The 17,779-nt window shown below is 36.8% G+C and overlaps 12 non-coding genes across 12 annotated transcripts; all 12 read left to right on the top strand.

Annotated features, from left to right (window-relative positions):
• Positions 1–250: 250 nt before the first annotated feature.
• Positions 251–369, top strand: LOC136182052 (5S ribosomal RNA). The gene has a single exon (XR_010668370.1). It is a non-coding gene; the product is annotated as a 5S ribosomal RNA (ribosomal RNA).
• A 1,423-nt stretch (positions 370–1,792) lies between these two features.
• Positions 1,793–1,911, top strand: LOC136182053 (5S ribosomal RNA). Its single transcript, XR_010668371.1, has one exon. It is a non-coding gene; the product is annotated as a 5S ribosomal RNA (ribosomal RNA).
• A 1,423-nt stretch (positions 1,912–3,334) lies between these two features.
• LOC136182054 (5S ribosomal RNA) lies at positions 3,335–3,453 on the top strand. Its single transcript, XR_010668372.1, has one exon. It is a non-coding gene; the product is annotated as a 5S ribosomal RNA (ribosomal RNA).
• Positions 3,454–4,876: 1,423 nt separating this feature from the next.
• On the top strand, positions 4,877–4,995 carry LOC136182055 (5S ribosomal RNA). The gene has a single exon (XR_010668373.1). It is a non-coding gene; the product is annotated as a 5S ribosomal RNA (ribosomal RNA).
• Positions 4,996–6,418: 1,423 nt separating this feature from the next.
• LOC136182056 (5S ribosomal RNA) lies at positions 6,419–6,537 on the top strand. The gene has a single exon (XR_010668374.1). It is a non-coding gene; the product is annotated as a 5S ribosomal RNA (ribosomal RNA).
• A 1,423-nt stretch (positions 6,538–7,960) lies between these two features.
• On the top strand, positions 7,961–8,079 carry LOC136182057 (5S ribosomal RNA). The gene has a single exon (XR_010668375.1). It is a non-coding gene; the product is annotated as a 5S ribosomal RNA (ribosomal RNA).
• Positions 8,080–9,502: 1,423 nt separating this feature from the next.
• Positions 9,503–9,621, top strand: LOC136182058 (5S ribosomal RNA). The gene has a single exon (XR_010668376.1). It is a non-coding gene; the product is annotated as a 5S ribosomal RNA (ribosomal RNA).
• Positions 9,622–11,044: 1,423 nt separating this feature from the next.
• Positions 11,045–11,163, top strand: LOC136182060 (5S ribosomal RNA). The gene has a single exon (XR_010668378.1). It is a non-coding gene; the product is annotated as a 5S ribosomal RNA (ribosomal RNA).
• Positions 11,164–12,569: 1,406 nt separating this feature from the next.
• LOC136181614 (5S ribosomal RNA) lies at positions 12,570–12,688 on the top strand. Its single transcript, XR_010667961.1, has one exon. It is a non-coding gene; the product is annotated as a 5S ribosomal RNA (ribosomal RNA).
• A 1,406-nt stretch (positions 12,689–14,094) lies between these two features.
• On the top strand, positions 14,095–14,213 carry LOC136181616 (5S ribosomal RNA). The gene has a single exon (XR_010667963.1). It is a non-coding gene; the product is annotated as a 5S ribosomal RNA (ribosomal RNA).
• Positions 14,214–15,636: 1,423 nt separating this feature from the next.
• Positions 15,637–15,755, top strand: LOC136181357 (5S ribosomal RNA). Its single transcript, XR_010667706.1, has one exon. It is a non-coding gene; the product is annotated as a 5S ribosomal RNA (ribosomal RNA).
• A 1,417-nt stretch (positions 15,756–17,172) lies between these two features.
• Positions 17,173–17,291, top strand: LOC136181478 (5S ribosomal RNA). Its single transcript, XR_010667825.1, has one exon. It is a non-coding gene; the product is annotated as a 5S ribosomal RNA (ribosomal RNA).
• Positions 17,292–17,779: the final 488 nt, after the last annotated feature.

Raw genomic sequence — 17,779 nt, forward strand, 5'->3', positions numbered from 1 at the left:
CGTTTGAACGTTCAGTTTGCCCGCAAGTCGTGAAACAAGTCTTAAAAACAAGCTGCAAGTCTTTAGTTAACTCCCAGCGTCAAAGTATTGCTGAATCTAGTAAGATTAAGTGTAAGTCTATCCATAGGCCCACACGTTTGAGTAGAAAAGTAATAAAATCAACTAGGTCATAGTCACTTGCTCTAATTTTGGCGAGGTGTTACTTTAAACCTAAGTATGTATAAATAACCCTTTAACAACCTGTTCATTCGCTTACGGCCATACCACCCTGAACACGCCCGATCTCGTCCGATCTCGGAAGCTAAGCAGGGTCGGGCCTGGTTAGTACTTGGATGGGAGACCGCCTGGGAATACCAGGTGCTGTAAGCTTTTAATACCTCCTTTAGCCAGAAGAGGGCGCTGTTGCCTCACTAGTGGAGAAAGGACTGAGAGAAACAGGCCAGTGGAAAATGAAACATGATTTTATTTGGCAGTCTGTCCTCTCTTTTTTTGTTGTTGTTGCAATTTTCATCAATGTTTTCAGTGAGTATTAATACATATTACGCTCTCTGGAGGCTGTTTTCAAAGTTCAGTTTTACATTCAAAAAGTACATGTAGCCTACTTACGTAAGGACTACTGCATTAACATATTTTAATTACTTGTACTTAGGTTACTCTTTACTTCCCCACAACACTCTGGTAGCCATATTATACATTTGATTCAACTGGAAATATTCACCATCATTATAAATGTTTTCACATCAATAATAAACATTTACACCAAATCAGGAATTATTATAAATGATTACTATTAAGATTGAATTTAAAAAAAACCTGCAAACAAGTGATGCTTACTTATCAATCAATATTTTTTCAGAATCAATTGACGATTTTTCAGAAGTTGACCATTTTGCATCGTCACTTTTACTGTGGATTTATTAAGGTTTTCAATACTGCAAACTTGTGAACAGTGAACAGCAGAAATAAGTTTAAATGTTGCATTAAGGCACACAAGATTTAGGATTATTATAGTAGCCTAAGCAGTGATTGATTAAGATATAAGGGACAACTCGAAATTATGTTTTTATCACCACTTACTTGTTTTGAGGTAATCTTGAATGACAAATGAATAAATCAGCCATTGCAATGTTTCATGTAGAAATCATAACCCTGTGGGGCATACATATTTGATCCCCTCACATTCTCCATTGTAACTAATCATTAAAAAAAACAATCCTCCATTAGGAATCACAAAGGAACACTTACTAATTATATGAAAATTCATAATTATTACAATCAGTCCCTATATATGCTATAGATGATCCCCAATCAAAATTCAGTGTAAGCTACTTTGTAGGAAAGTAGAAGCAATGATAGACAAATAAAAAAAGAACTGCAGTGCATAGCAGGAGGTTACAGCGCCCCCTGCTGGCTGAAGCAGGTATTAAAAGCTTACAGCACCTGGGATTCCCAGGCGGTCTCCCATCCAAGTACTAACCAGGCCAGTTTTGAAAGAGGGAAGTTAATCTTCACGGAATCGGTTTGTTCAATGTGTTTATCAGACGTTTGAACGTTCAGTTTGCCCGCAAGTCGTGAAACAAGTCTTAAAAACAAGCTGCAAGTCTTTAGTTAACTCCCAGCGTCAAAGTATTGCTGAATCTAGTAAGATTAAGTGTAAGTCTATCCATAGGCCCACACGTTTGAGTAGAAAAGTAATAAAATCAACTAGGTCATAGTCACTTGCTCTAATTTTGGCGAGGTGTTACTTTAAACCTAAGTATGTATAAATAACCCTTTAACAACCTGTTCATTCGCTTACGGCCATACCACCCTGAACACGCCCGATCTCGTCCGATCTCGGAAGCTAAGCAGGGTCGGGCCTGGTTAGTACTTGGATGGGAGACCGCCTGGGAATACCAGGTGCTGTAAGCTTTTAATACCTCCTTTAGCCAGAAGAGGGCGCTGTTGCCTCACTAGTGGAGAAAGGACTGAGAGAAACAGGCCAGTGGAAAATGAAACATGATTTTATTTGGCAGTCTGTCCTCTCTTTTTTTGTTGTTGTTGCAATTTTCATCAATGTTTTCAGTGAGTATTAATACATATTACGCTCTCTGGAGGCTGTTTTCAAAGTTCAGTTTTACATTCAAAAAGTACATGTAGCCTACTTACGTAAGGACTACTGCATTAACATATTTTAATTACTTGTACTTAGGTTACTCTTTACTTCCCCACAACACTCTGGTAGCCATATTATACATTTGATTCAACTGGAAATATTCACCATCATTATAAATGTTTTCACATCAATAATAAACATTTACACCAAATCAGGAATTATTATAAATGATTACTATTAAGATTGAATTTAAAAAAACCCTGCAAACAAGTGATGCTTACTTATCAATCAATATTTTTTCAGAATCAATTGACGATTTTTCAGAAGTTGACCATTTTGCATCGTCACTTTTACTGTGGATTTATTAAGGTTTTCAATACTGCAAACTTGTGAACAGTGAACAGCAGAAATAAGTTTAAATGTTGCATTAAGGCACACAAGATTTAGGATTATTATAGTAGCCTAAGCAGTGATTGATTAAGATATAAGGGACAACTCGAAATTATGTTTTTATCACCACTTACTTGTTTTGAGGTAATCTTGAATGACAAATGAATAAATCAGCCATTGCAATGTTTCATGTAGAAATCATAACCCTGTGGGGCATACATATTTGATCCCCTCACATTCTCCATTGTAACTAATCATTAAAAAAAACAATCCTCCATTAGGAATCACAAAGGAACACTTACTAATTATATGAAAATTCATAATTATTACAATCAGTCCCTATATATGCTATAGATGATCCCCAATCAAAATTCAGTGTAAGCTACTTTGTAGGAAAGTAGAAGCAATGATAGACAAATAAAAAAAGAACTGCAGTGCATAGCAGGAGGTTACAGCGCCCCCTGCTGGCTGAAGCAGGTATTAAAAGCTTACAGCACCTGGGATTCCCAGGCGGTCTCCCATCCAAGTACTAACCAGGCCAGTTTTGAAAGAGGGAAGTTAATCTTCACGGAATCGGTTTGTTCAATGTGTTTATCAGACGTTTGAACGTTCAGTTTGCCCGCAAGTCGTGAAACAAGTCTTAAAAACAAGCTGCAAGTCTTTAGTTAACTCCCAGCGTCAAAGTATTGCTGAATCTAGTAAGATTAAGTGTAAGTCTATCCATAGGCCCACACGTTTGAGTAGAAAAGTAATAAAATCAACTAGGTCATAGTCACTTGCTCTAATTTTGGCGAGGTGTTACTTTAAACCTAAGTATGTATAAATAACCCTTTAACAACCTGTTCATTCGCTTACGGCCATACCACCCTGAACACGCCCGATCTCGTCCGATCTCGGAAGCTAAGCAGGGTCGGGCCTGGTTAGTACTTGGATGGGAGACCGCCTGGGAATACCAGGTGCTGTAAGCTTTTAATACCTCCTTTAGCCAGAAGAGGGCGCTGTTGCCTCACTAGTGGAGAAAGGACTGAGAGAAACAGGCCAGTGGAAAATGAAACATGATTTTATTTGGCAGTCTGTCCTCTCTTTTTTTGTTGTTGTTGCAATTTTCATCAATGTTTTCAGTGAGTATTAATACATATTACGCTCTCTGGAGGCTGTTTTCAAAGTTCAGTTTTACATTCAAAAAGTACATGTAGCCTACTTACGTAAGGACTACTGCATTAACATATTTTAATTACTTGTACTTAGGTTACTCTTTACTTCCCCACAACACTCTGGTAGCCATATTATACATTTGATTCAACTGGAAATATTCACCATCATTATAAATGTTTTCACATCAATAATAAACATTTACACCAAATCAGGAATTATTATAAATGATTACTATTAAGATTGAATTTAAAAAAACCCTGCAAACAAGTGATGCTTACTTATCAATCAATATTTTTTCAGAATCAATTGACGATTTTTCAGAAGTTGACCATTTTGCATCGTCACTTTTACTGTGGATTTATTAAGGTTTTCAATACTGCAAACTTGTGAACAGTGAACAGCAGAAATAAGTTTAAATGTTGCATTAAGGCACACAAGATTTAGGATTATTATAGTAGCCTAAGCAGTGATTGATTAAGATATAAGGGACAACTCGAAATTATGTTTTTATCACCACTTACTTGTTTTGAGGTAATCTTGAATGACAAATGAATAAATCAGCCATTGCAATGTTTCATGTAGAAATCATAACCCTGTGGGGCATACATATTTGATCCCCTCACATTCTCCATTGTAACTAATCATTAAAAAAAACAATCCTCCATTAGGAATCACAAAGGAACACTTACTAATTATATGAAAATTCATAATTATTACAATCAGTCCCTATATATGCTATAGATGATCCCCAATCAAAATTCAGTGTAAGCTACTTTGTAGGAAAGTAGAAGCAATGATAGACAAATAAAAAAAGAACTGCAGTGCATAGCAGGAGGTTACAGCGCCCCCTGCTGGCTGAAGCAGGTATTAAAAGCTTACAGCACCTGGGATTCCCAGGCGGTCTCCCATCCAAGTACTAACCAGGCCAGTTTTGAAAGAGGGAAGTTAATCTTCACGGAATCGGTTTGTTCAATGTGTTTATCAGACGTTTGAACGTTCAGTTTGCCCGCAAGTCGTGAAACAAGTCTTAAAAACAAGCTGCAAGTCTTTAGTTAACTCCCAGCGTCAAAGTATTGCTGAATCTAGTAAGATTAAGTGTAAGTCTATCCATAGGCCCACACGTTTGAGTAGAAAAGTAATAAAATCAACTAGGTCATAGTCACTTGCTCTAATTTTGGCGAGGTGTTACTTTAAACCTAAGTATGTATAAATAACCCTTTAACAACCTGTTCATTCGCTTACGGCCATACCACCCTGAACACGCCCGATCTCGTCCGATCTCGGAAGCTAAGCAGGGTCGGGCCTGGTTAGTACTTGGATGGGAGACCGCCTGGGAATACCAGGTGCTGTAAGCTTTTAATACCTCCTTTAGCCAGAAGAGGGCGCTGTTGCCTCACTAGTGGAGAAAGGACTGAGAGAAACAGGCCAGTGGAAAATGAAACATGATTTTATTTGGCAGTCTGTCCTCTCTTTTTTTGTTGTTGTTGCAATTTTCATCAATGTTTTCAGTGAGTATTAATACATATTACGCTCTCTGGAGGCTGTTTTCAAAGTTCAGTTTTACATTCAAAAAGTACATGTAGCCTACTTACGTAAGGACTACTGCATTAACATATTTTAATTACTTGTACTTAGGTTACTCTTTACTTCCCCACAACACTCTGGTAGCCATATTATACATTTGATTCAACTGGAAATATTCACCATCATTATAAATGTTTTCACATCAATAATAAACATTTACACCAAATCAGGAATTATTATAAATGATTACTATTAAGATTGAATTTAAAAAAAACCTGCAAACAAGTGATGCTTACTTATCAATCAATATTTTTTCAGAATCAATTGACGATTTTTCAGAAGTTGACCATTTTGCATCGTCACTTTTACTGTGGATTTATTAAGGTTTTCAATACTGCAAACTTGTGAACAGTGAACAGCAGAAATAAGTTTAAATGTTGCATTAAGGCACACAAGATTTAGGATTATTATAGTAGCCTAAGCAGTGATTGATTAAGATATAAGGGACAACTCGAAATTATGTTTTTATCACCACTTACTTGTTTTGAGGTAATCTTGAATGACAAATGAATAAATCAGCCATTGCAATGTTTCATGTAGAAATCATAACCCTGTGGGGCATACATATTTGATCCCCTCACATTCTCCATTGTAACTAATCATTAAAAAAAACAATCCTCCATTAGGAATCACAAAGGAACACTTACTAATTATATGAAAATTCATAATTATTACAATCAGTCCCTATATATGCTATAGATGATCCCCAATCAAAATTCAGTGTAAGCTACTTTGTAGGAAAGTAGAAGCAATGATAGACAAATAAAAAAAGAACTGCAGTGCATAGCAGGAGGTTACAGCGCCCCCTGCTGGCTGAAGCAGGTATTAAAAGCTTACAGCACCTGGGATTCCCAGGCGGTCTCCCATCCAAGTACTAACCAGGCCAGTTTTGAAAGAGGGAAGTTAATCTTCACGGAATCGGTTTGTTCAATGTGTTTATCAGACGTTTGAACGTTCAGTTTGCCCGCAAGTCGTGAAACAAGTCTTAAAAACAAGCTGCAAGTCTTTAGTTAACTCCCAGCGTCAAAGTATTGCTGAATCTAGTAAGATTAAGTGTAAGTCTATCCATAGGCCCACACGTTTGAGTAGAAAAGTAATAAAATCAACTAGGTCATAGTCACTTGCTCTAATTTTGGCGAGGTGTTACTTTAAACCTAAGTATGTATAAATAACCCTTTAACAACCTGTTCATTCGCTTACGGCCATACCACCCTGAACACGCCCGATCTCGTCCGATCTCGGAAGCTAAGCAGGGTCGGGCCTGGTTAGTACTTGGATGGGAGACCGCCTGGGAATACCAGGTGCTGTAAGCTTTTAATACCTCCTTTAGCCAGAAGAGGGCGCTGTTGCCTCACTAGTGGAGAAAGGACTGAGAGAAACAGGCCAGTGGAAAATGAAACATGATTTTATTTGGCAGTCTGTCCTCTCTTTTTTTTTTGTTGTTGCAATTTTCATCAATGTTTTCAGTGAGTATTAATACATTTTACGCTCTCTGGAGGCTGTTTTCAAAGTTCAGTTTTACATTCAAAAAGTACATGTAGCCTACTTAAGTAAGGACTACTGCATTAACATATTTTAATTACTTGTACTTAGGTTACTCTTTACTTCCCCACAACACTCTGGTAGCCATATTATACATTTGATTCAACTGGAAATATTCACCATCATTATAAATGTTTTCACATCAATAATAAACATTTACACCAAATCAGGAATTATTATAAATGATTACTATTAAGATTGAATTTAAAAAAACCCTGCAAACAAGTGATGCTTACTTATCAATCAATATTTTTTCAGAATCAATTGACGATTTTTCAGAAGTTGACCATTTTGCATCGTCACTTTTACTGTGGATTTATTAAGGTTTTCAATACTGCAAACTTGTGAACAGTGAACAGCAGAAATAAGTTTAAATGTTGCATTAAGGCACACAAGATTTAGGATTATTATAGTAGCCTAAGCAGTGATTGATTAAGATATAAGGGACAACTCGAAATTATGTTTTTATCACCACTTACTTGTTTTGAGGTAATCTTGAATGACAAATGAATAAATCAGCCATTGCAATGTTTCATGTAGAAATCATAACCCTGTGGGGCATACATATTTGATCCCCTCACATTCTCCATTGTAACTAATCATTAAAAAAAACAATCCTCCATTAGGAATCACAAAGGAACACTTACTAATTATATGAAAATTCATAATTATTACAATCAGTCCCTATATATGCTATAGATGATCCCCAATCAAAATTCAGTGTAAGCTACTTTGTAGGAAAGTAGAAGCAATGATAGACAAATAAAAAAAGAACTGCAGTGCATAGCAGGAGGTTACAGCGCCCCCTGCTGGCTGAAGCAGGTATTAAAAGCTTACAGCACCTGGGATTCCCAGGCGGTCTCCCATCCAAGTACTAACCAGGCCAGTTTTGAAAGAGGGAAGTTAATCTTCACGGAATCGGTTTGTTCAATGTGTTTATCAGACGTTTGAACGTTCAGTTTGCCCGCAAGTCGTGAAACAAGTCTTAAAAACAAGCTGCAAGTCTTTAGTTAACTCCCAGCGTCAAAGTATTGCTGAATCTAGTAAGATTAAGTGTAAGTCTATCCATAGGCCCACACGTTTGAGTAGAAAAGTAATAAAATCAACTAGGTCATAGTCACTTGCTCTAATTTTGGCGAGGTGTTACTTTAAACCTAAGTATGTATAAATAACCCTTTAACAACCTGTTCATTCGCTTACGGCCATACCACCCTGAACACGCCCGATCTCGTCCGATCTCGGAAGCTAAGCAGGGTCGGGCCTGGTTAGTACTTGGATGGGAGACCGCCTGGGAATACCAGGTGCTGTAAGCTTTTAATACCTCCTTTAGCCAGAAGAGGGCGCTGTTGCCTCACTAGTGGAGAAAGGACTGAGAGAAACAGGCCAGTGGAAAATGAAACATGATTTTATTTGGCAGTCTGTCCTCTCTTTTTTTGTTGTTGTTGCAATTTTCATCAATGTTTTCAGTGAGTATTAATACATATTACGCTCTCTGGAGGCTGTTTTCAAAGTTCAGTTTTACATTCAAAAAGTACATGTAGCCTACTTACGTAAGGACTACTGCATTAACATATTTTAATTACTTGTACTTAGGTTACTCTTTACTTCCCCACAACACTCTGGTAGCCATATTATACATTTGATTCAACTGGAAATATTCACCATCATTATAAATGTTTTCACATCAATAATAAACATTTACACCAAATCAGGAATTATTATAAATGATTACTATTAAGATTGAATTTAAAAAAAACCTGCAAACAAGTGATGCTTACTTATCAATCAATATTTTTTCAGAATCAATTGACGATTTTTCAGAAGTTGACCATTTTGCATCGTCACTTTTACTGTGGATTTATTAAGGTTTTCAATACTGCAAACTTGTGAACAGTGAACAGCAGAAATAAGTTTAAATGTTGCATTAAGGCACACAAGATTTAGGATTATTATAGTAGCCTAAGCAGTGATTGATTAAGATATAAGGGACAACTCGAAATTATGTTTTTATCACCACTTACTTGTTTTGAGGTAATCTTGAATGACAAATGAATAAATCAGCCATTGCAATGTTTCATGTAGAAATCATAACCCTGTGGGGCATACATATTTGATCCCCTCACATTCTCCATTGTAACTAATCATTAAAAAAAACAATCCTCCATTAGGAATCACAAAGGAACACTTACTAATTATATGAAAATTCATAATTATTACAATCAGTCCCTATATATGCTATAGATGATCCCCAATCAAAATTCAGTGTAAGCTACTTTGTAGGAAAGTAGAAGCAATGATAGACAAATAAAAAAAGAACTGCAGTGCATAGCAGGAGGTTACAGCGCCCCCTGCTGGCTGAAGCAGGTATTAAAAGCTTACAGCACCTGGGATTCCCAGGCGGTCTCCCATCCAAGTACTAACCAGGCCAGTTTTGAAAGAGGGAAGTTAATCTTCACGGAATCGGTTTGTTCAATGTGTTTATCAGACGTTTGAACGTTCAGTTTGCCCGCAAGTCGTGAAACAAGTCTTAAAAACAAGCTGCAAGTCTTTAGTTAACTCCCAGCGTCAAAGTATTGCTGAATCTAGTAAGATTAAGTGTAAGTCTATCCATAGGCCCACACGTTTGAGTAGAAAAGTAATAAAATCAACTAGGTCATAGTCACTTGCTCTAATTTTGGCGAGGTGTTACTTTAAACCTAAGTATGTATAAATAACCCTTTAACAACCTGTTCATTCGCTTACGGCCATACCACCCTGAACACGCCCGATCTCGTCCGATCTCGGAAGCTAAGCAGGGTCGGGCCTGGTTAGTACTTGGATGGGAGACCGCCTGGGAATACCAGGTGCTGTAAGCTTTTAATACCTCCTTTAGCCAGAAGAGGGCGCTGTTGCCTCACTAGTGGAGAAAGGACTGAGAGAAACAGGCCAGTGGAAAATGAAACATGATTTTATTTGGCAGTCTGTCCTCTCTTTTTTTTTTGTTGTTGCAATTTTCATCAATGTTTTCAGTGAGTATTAATACATTTTACGCTCTCTGGAGGCTGTTTTCAAAGTTCAGTTTTACATTCAAAAAGTACATGTAGCCTACTTAAGTAAGGACTACTGCATTAACATATTTTAATTACTTGTACTTAGGTTACTCTTTACTTCCCCACAACACTCTGGTAGCCATATTATACATTTGATTCAACTGGAAATATTCACCATCATTATAAATGTTTTCACATCAATAATAAACATTTACACCAAATCAGGAATTATTATAAATGATTACTATTAAGATTGAATTTAAAAAAACCCTGCAAACAAGTGATGCTTACTTATCAATCAATATTTTTTCAGAATCAATTGACGATTTTTCAGAAGTTGACCATTTTGCATCGTCACTTTTACTGTGGATTTATTAAGGTTTTCAATACTGCAAACTTGTGAACAGTGAACAGCAGAAATAAGTTTAAATGTTGCATTAAGGCACACAAGATTTAGGATTATTATAGTAGCCTAAGCAGTGATTGATTAAGATATAAGGGACAACTCGAAATTATGTTTTTATCACCACTTACTTGTTTTGAGGTAATCTTGAATGACAAATGAATAAATCAGCCATTGCAATGTTTCATGTAGAAATCATAACCCTGTGGGGCATACATATTTGATCCCCTCACATTCTCCATTGTAACTAATCATTAAAAAAAACAATCCTCCATTAGGAATCACAAAGGAACACTTACTAATTATATGAAAATTCATAATTATTACAATCAGTCCCTATATATGCTATAGATGATCCCCAATCAAAATTCAGTGTAAGCTACTTTGTAGGAAAGTAGAAGCAATGATAGACAAATAAAAAAAGAACTGCAGTGCATAGCAGGAGGTTACAGCGCCCCCTGCTGGCTGAAGCAGGTATTAAAAGCTTACAGCACCTGGGATTCCCAGGCGGTCTCCCATCCAAGTACTAACCAGGCCAGTTTTGAAAGAGGGAAGTTAATCTTCACGGAATCGGTTTGTTCAATGTGTTTATCAGACGTTTGAACGTTCAGTTTGCCCGCAAGTCGTGAAACAAGTCTTAAAAACAAGCTGCAAGTCTTTAGTTAACTCCCAGCGTCAAAGTATTGCTGAATCTAGTAAGATTAAGTGTAAGTCTATCCATAGGCCCACACGTTTGAGTAGAAAAGTAATAAAATCAACTAGGTCATAGTCACTTGCTCTAATTTTGGCGAGGTGTTACTTTAAACCTAAGTATGTATAAATAACCCTTTAACAACCTGTTCATTCGCTTACGGCCATACCACCCTGAACACGCCCGATCTCGTCCGATCTCGGAAGCTAAGCAGGGTCGGGCCTGGTTAGTACTTGGATGGGAGACCGCCTGGGAATACCAGGTGCTGTAAGCTTTTAATACCTCCTTTAGCCAGAAGAGGGCGCTGTTGCCTCACTAGTGGAGAAAGGACTGAGAGAAACAGGCCAGTGGAAAATGAAACATGATTTTATTTGGCAGTCTGTCCTCTCTTTTTTTTTTGTTGTTGCAATTTTCATCAATGTTTTCAGTGAGTATTAATACATATTACGCTCTCTGGAGGCTGTTTTCAAAGTTCAGTTTTACATTCAAAAAGTACATGTAGCCTACTTAAGTAAGGACTACTGCATTAACATATTTTAATTACTTGTACTTAGGTTACTCTTTACTTCCCCACAACACTCTGGTAGCCATATTATACATTTGATTCAACTGGAAATATTCACCATCATTATAAATGTTTTCACATCAATAATAAACATTTACACCAAATCAGGAATTATTATAAATGATTACTATTAAGATTGAATTTAAAAAAAACCTGCAAACAAGTGATGCTTACTTATCAATCAATTGACGATTTTTCAGAAGTTGACCATTTTGCATCGTCACTTTTACTGTGGATTTATTAAGGTTTTCAATACTGCAAACTTGTGAACAGTGAACAGCAGAAATAAGTTTAAATGTTGCATTAAGGCACACAAGATTTAGGATTATTATAGTAGCCTAAGCAGTGATTGATTAAGATATAAGGGACAACTCGAAATTATGTTTTTATCACCACTTACTTGTTTTGAGGTAATCTTGAATGACAAATGAATAAATCAGCCATTGCAATGTTTCATGTAGAAATCATAACCCTGTGGGGCATACATATTTGATCCCCTCACATTCTCCATTGTAACTAATCATTAAAAAAAACAATCCTCCATTAGGAATCACAAAGGAACACTTACTAATTATATGAAAATTCATAATTATTACAATCAGTCCCTATATATGCTATAGATGATCCCCAATCAAAATTCAGTGTAAGCTACTTTGTAGGAAAGTAGAAGCAATGATAGACAAATAAAAAAAGAACTGCAGTGCATAGCAGGAGGTTACAGCGCCCCCTGCTGGCTGAAGCAGGTATTAAAAGCTTACAGCACCTGGGATTCCCAGGCGGTCTCCCATCCAAGTACTAACCAGGCCAGTTTTGAAAGAGGGAAGTTAATCTTCACGGAATCGGTTTGTTCAATGTGTTTATCAGACGTTTGAACGTTCAGTTTGCCCGCAAGTCGTGAAACAAGTCTTAAAAACAAGCTGCAAGTCTTTAGTTAACTCCCAGCGTCAAAGTATTGCTGAATCTAGTAAGATTAAGTGTAAGTCTATCCATAGGCCCACACGTTTGAGTAGAAAAGTAATAAAATCAACTAGGTCATAGTCACTTGCTCTAATTTTGGCGAGGTGTTACTTTAAACCTAAGTATGTATAAATAACCCTTTAACAACCTGTTCATTCGCTTACGGCCATACCACCCTGAACACGCCCGATCTCGTCCGATCTCGGAAGCTAAGCAGGGTCGGGCCTGGTTAGTACTTGGATGGGAGACCGCCTGGGAATACCAGGTGCTGTAAGGTTTTAATACCTCCTTTAGCCAGAAGAGGGCGCTGTTGCCTCACTAGTGGAGAAAGGACTGAGAGAAACAGGCCAGTGGAAAATGAAACATGATTTTATTTGGCAGTCTGTCCTCTCTTTTTTTTTTGTTGTTGCAATTTTCATCAATGTTTTCAGTGAGTATTAATACATATTACGCTCTCTGGAGGCTGTTTTCAAAGTTCAGTTTTACATTCAAAAAGTACATGTAGCCTACTTAAGTAAGGACTACTGCATTAACATATTTTAATTACTTGTACTTAGGTTACTCTTTACTTCCCCACAACACTCTGGTAGCCATATTATACATTTGATTCAACTGGAAATATTCACCATCATTATAAATGTTTTCACATCAATAATAAACATTTACACCAAATCAGGAATTATTATAAATGATTACTATTAAGATTGAATTTAAAAAAAACCTGCAAACAAGTGATGCTTACTTATCAATCAATTGACGATTTTTCAGAAGTTGACCATTTTGCATCGTCACTTTTACTGTGGATTTATTAAGGTTTTCAATACTGCAAACTTGTGAACAGTGAACAGCAGAAATAAGTTTAAATGTTGCATTAAGGCACACAAGATTTAGGATTATTATAGTAGCCTAAGCAGTGATTGATTAAGATATAAGGGACAACTCGAAATTATGTTTTTATCACCACTTACTTGTTTTGAGGTAATCTTGAATGACAAATGAATAAATCAGCCATTGCAATGTTTCATGTAGAAATCATAACCCTGTGGGGCATACATATTTGATCCCCTCACATTCTCCATTGTAACTAATCATTAAAAAAAACAATCCTCCATTAGGAATCACAAAGGAACACTTACTAATTATATGAAAATTCATAATTATTACAATCAGTCCCTATATATGCTATAGATGATCCCCAATCAAAATTCAGTGTAAGCTACTTTGTAGGAAAGTAGAAGCAATGATAGACAAATAAAAAAAGAACTGCAGTGCATAGCAGGAGGTTACAGCGCCCCCTGCTGGCTGAAGCAGGTATTAAAAGCTTACAGCACCTGGGATTCCCAGGCGGTCTCCCATCCAAGTACTAACCAGGCCAGTTTTGAAAGAGGGAAGTTAATCTTCACGGAATCGGTTTGTTCAATGTGTTTATCAGACGTTTGAACGTTCAGTTTGCCCGCAAGTCGTGAAACAAGTCTTAAAAACAAGCTGCAAGTCTTTAGTTAACTCCCAGCGTCAAAGTATTGCTGAATCTAGTAAGATTAAGTGTAAGTCTATCCATAGGCCCACACGTTTGAGTAGAAAAGTAATAAAATCAACTAGGTCATAGTCACTTGCTCTAATTTTGGCGAGGTGTTACTTTAAACCTAAGTATGTATAAATAACCCTTTAACAACCTGTTCATTCGCTTACGGCCATACCACCCTGAACACGCCCGATCTCGTCCGATCTCGGAAGCTAAGCAGGGTCGGGCCTGGTTAGTACTTGGATGGGAGACCGCCTGGGAATACCAGGTGCTGTAAGGTTTTAATACCTCCTTTAGCCAGAAGAGGGCGCTGTTGCCTCACTAGTGGAGAAAGGACTGAGAGAAACAGGCCAGTGGAAAATGAAACATGATTTTATTTGGCAGTCTGTCCTCTCTTTTTTTTTTGTTGTTGCAATTTTCATCAATGTTTTCAGTGAGTATTAATACATATTACGCTCTCTGGAGGCTGTTTTCAAAGTTCAGTTTTACATTCAAAAAGTACATGTAGCCTACTTACGTAAGGACTACTGCATTAACATATTTTAATTACTTGTACTTAGGTTACTCTTTACTTCCCCACAACACTCTGGTAGCCATATTATACATTTGATTCAACTGGAAATATTCACCATCATTATAAATGTTTTCACATCAATAATAAACATTTACACCAAATCAGGAATTATTATAAATGATTACTATTAAGATTGAATTTAAAAAAAACCTGCAAACAAGTGATGCTTACTTATCAATCAATATTTTTTCAGAATCAATTGACGATTTTTCAGAAGTTGACCATTTTGCATCGTCACTTTTACTGTGGATTTATTAAGGTTTTCAATACTGCAAACTTGTGAACAGTGAACAGCAGAAATAAGTTTAAATGTTGCATTAAGGCACACAAGATTTAGGATTATTATAGTAGCCTAAGCAGTGATTGATTAAGATATAAGGGACAACTCGAAATTATGTTTTTATCACCACTTACTTGTTTTGAGGTAATCTTGAATGACAAATGAATAAATCAGCCATTGCAATGTTTCATGTAGAAATCATAACCCTGTGGGGCATACATATTTGATCCCCTCACATTCTCCATTGTAACTAATCATTAAAAAAAACAATCCTCCATTAGGAATCACAAAGGAACACTTACTAATTATATGAAAATTCATAATTATTACAATCAGTCCCTATATATGCTATAGATGATCCCCAATCAAAATTCAGTGTAAGCTACTTTGTAGGAAAGTAGAAGCAATGATAGACAAATAAAAAAAGAACTGCAGTGCATAGCAGGAGGTTACAGCGCCCCCTGCTGGCTGAAGCAGGTATTAAAAGCTTACAGCACCTGGGATTCCCAGGCGGTCTCCCATCCAAGTACTAACCAGGCCAGTTTTGAAAGAGGGAAGTTAATCTTCATGGAATCGGTTTGTTCAATGTGTTTATCAGACGTTTGAACGTTCAGTTTGCCCGCAAGTCGTGAAACAAGTCTTAAAAACAAGCTGCAAGTCTTTAGTTAACTCCCAGCGTCAAAGTATTGCTGAATCTAGTAAGATTAAGTGTAAGTCTATCCATAGGCCCACACGTTTGAGTAGAAAAGTAATAAAATCAACTAGGTCATAGTCACTTGCTCTAATTTTGGCGAGGTGTTACTTTAAACCTAAGTATGTATAAATAACTCTTTAACAACCTGTTCATTCGCTTACGGCCATACCACCCTGAACACGCCCGATCTCGTCCGATCTCGGAAGCTAAGCAGGGTCGGGCCTGGTTAGTACTTTGATGGGAGACCGCCTGGGAATACCAGGTGCTGTAAGCTTTTAATACCTCCTTTAGCCAGAAGAGGGCGCTGTTGCCTCACTAGTGGAGAAAGGACTGAGAGAAACAGGCCAGTGGAAAATGAAACATGATTTTATTTGGCAGTCTGTCCTCTTTTTTTTTGTTGCAATTTTCATCAATGTTTTCAGTGAGTATTAATACATATTACGCTCTCTGGAGGCTGTTTTCAAAGTTCAGTTTTACATTCAAAAAGTACATGTAGCCTACTTACGTAAGGACTACTGCATTAACATATTTTAATTACTTGTACTTAGGTTACTCTTTACTTCCCCACAACACTCTGGTAGCCATATTATACATTTGATTCAACTGGAAATATTCACCATCATTATAAATGTTTTCACATCAATAATAAACATTTACACCAAATCAGGAATTATTATAAATGATTACTATTAAGATTGAATTTAAAAAAAACCTGCAAACAAGTGATGCTTACTTATCAATCAATATTTTTTCAGAATCAATTGACGATTTTTCAGAAGTTGACCATTTTGCATCGTCACTTTTACTGTGGATTTATTAAGGTTTTCAATACTGCAAACTTGTGAACAGTGAACAGCAGAAATAAGTTTAAATGTTGCATTAAGGCACACAAGATTTAGGATTATTATAGTAGCCTAAGCAGTGATTGATTAAGATATAAGGGACAACTCGAAATTATGTTTTTATCACCACTTACTTGTTTTGAGGTAATCTTGAATGACAAATGAATAAATCAGCCATTGCAATGTTTCATGTAGAAATCATAACCCTGTGGGGCATACATATTTGATCCCCTCACATTCTCCATTGTAACTAATCATTAAAAAAAACAATCCTCCATTAGGAATCACAAAGGAACACTTACTAATTATATGAAAATTCATAATTATTACAATCAGTCCCTATATATGCTATAGATGATCCCCAATCAAAATTCAGTGTAAGCTACTTTGTAGGAAAGTAGAAGCAATGATAGACAAATAAAAAAAGAACTGCAGTGCATAGCAGGAGGTTACAGCGCCCCCTGCTGGCTGAAGCAGGTATTAAAAGCTTACAGCACCTGGGATTCCCAGGCGGTCTCCCATCCAAGTACTAACCAGGCCAGTTTTGAAAGAGGGAAGTTAATCTTCACGGAATCGGTTTGTTCAATGTGTTTATCAGACGTTTGAACGTTCAGTTTGCCCGCAAGTCGTGAAACAAGTCTTAAAAACAAGCTGCAAGTCTTTAGTTAACTCCCAGCGTCAAAGTATTGCTGAATCTAGTAAGATTAAGTGTAAGTCTATCCATAGGCCCACACGTTTGAGTAGAAAAGTAATAAAATCAACTAGGTCATAGTCACTTGCTCTAATTTTGGCGAGGTGTTACTTTAAACCTAAGTATGTATAAATAACCCTTTAACAACCTGTTCATTCACTTACGGCCATACCACCCTGAACACGCCCGATCTCGTCCGATCTCGGAAGCTAAGCAGGGTCGGGCCTGGTTAGTACTTGGATGGGAGACCGCCTGGGAATACCAGGTGCTGTAAGCTTTTAATACCTCCTTTAGCCAGAAGAGGGCGCTGTTGCCTCACTAGTGGAGAAAGGACTGAGAGAAACAGGCCAGTGGAAAATGAAACATGATTTTATTTGGCAGTCTGTCCTCTCTTTTTTTTTTGTTGTTGCAATTTTCATCAATGTTTTCAGTGAGTATTAATACATATTACGCTCTCTGGAGGCTGTTTTCAAAGTTCAGTTTTACATTCAAAAAGTACATGTAGCCTACTTACGTAAGGACTACTGCATTAACATATTTTAATTACTTGTACTTAGGTTACTCTTTACTTCCCCACAACACTCTGGTAGCCATATTATACATTTGATTCAACTGGAAATATTCACCATCATTATAAATGTTTTCACATCAATAATAAACATTTACACCAAATCAGGAATTATTATAAATGATTACTATTAAGATTGAATTTAAAAAAAACCTGCAAACAAGTGATGCTTACTTATCAATCAATATTTTTTCAGA

The sequence above is a fragment of the Labrus bergylta genome, chromosome 13 (assembly GCF_963930695.1).
Source record: "Labrus bergylta chromosome 13, fLabBer1.1, whole genome shotgun sequence".
Classification (NCBI taxonomy): domain Eukaryota; kingdom Metazoa; phylum Chordata; class Actinopteri; order Labriformes; family Labridae; genus Labrus; species Labrus bergylta.